We start from the raw sequence: 530 nt of genomic DNA on the forward strand, positions 1-530 counted from the left end.
TTAAGAAAAAAAAGAATCTTGATCCCTACCCTTACATCCTACCTTAAAAAAGAATTTTAATCATGTTGTACACGATAAAACACAGAATGGCCAGGGGTGGTGGCTCATGCCTGTAATCCTAGCACTTTGGGATCCTATGACTGGTGGATCAGTTGAGGCCAGGAGTTTGAGAACAGCCTGGCCAACATAGTGAAACTCTTGTGTCTACTAAAAATACAAAAATTAGCCGGGTACGGTGGCATGTACCTGCAAACCCTCAGCTACTAGGGAGGCTGAGAGATGAGAATTGCTTGAACCCTGGAGGCAGAGGTTGCAGTGAGCCGAGATTGTGCCACTTTGGCCTGGGTGACAGAGCAAGATTCTGTCTCAAAAAAAAAACAAAAAACCGTAAAATGTTATATCAATTTAAAAAAAATTAAATTATGGCATAAAATTGGTGCTTCTATTTTGCTAAGATACTTTTAAGTAATAAACAATTTCCTTAAATTAGAAAAAAATTCTAGAGGATTGCGATCTAAATTGAAATGTAA

Source organism: Mandrillus leucophaeus, unplaced genomic scaffold (genome assembly GCF_000951045.1).
Source record: "Mandrillus leucophaeus isolate KB7577 unplaced genomic scaffold, Mleu.le_1.0 Scaffold281, whole genome shotgun sequence".
Lineage (NCBI taxonomy): Eukaryota > Metazoa > Chordata > Mammalia > Primates > Cercopithecidae > Mandrillus > Mandrillus leucophaeus.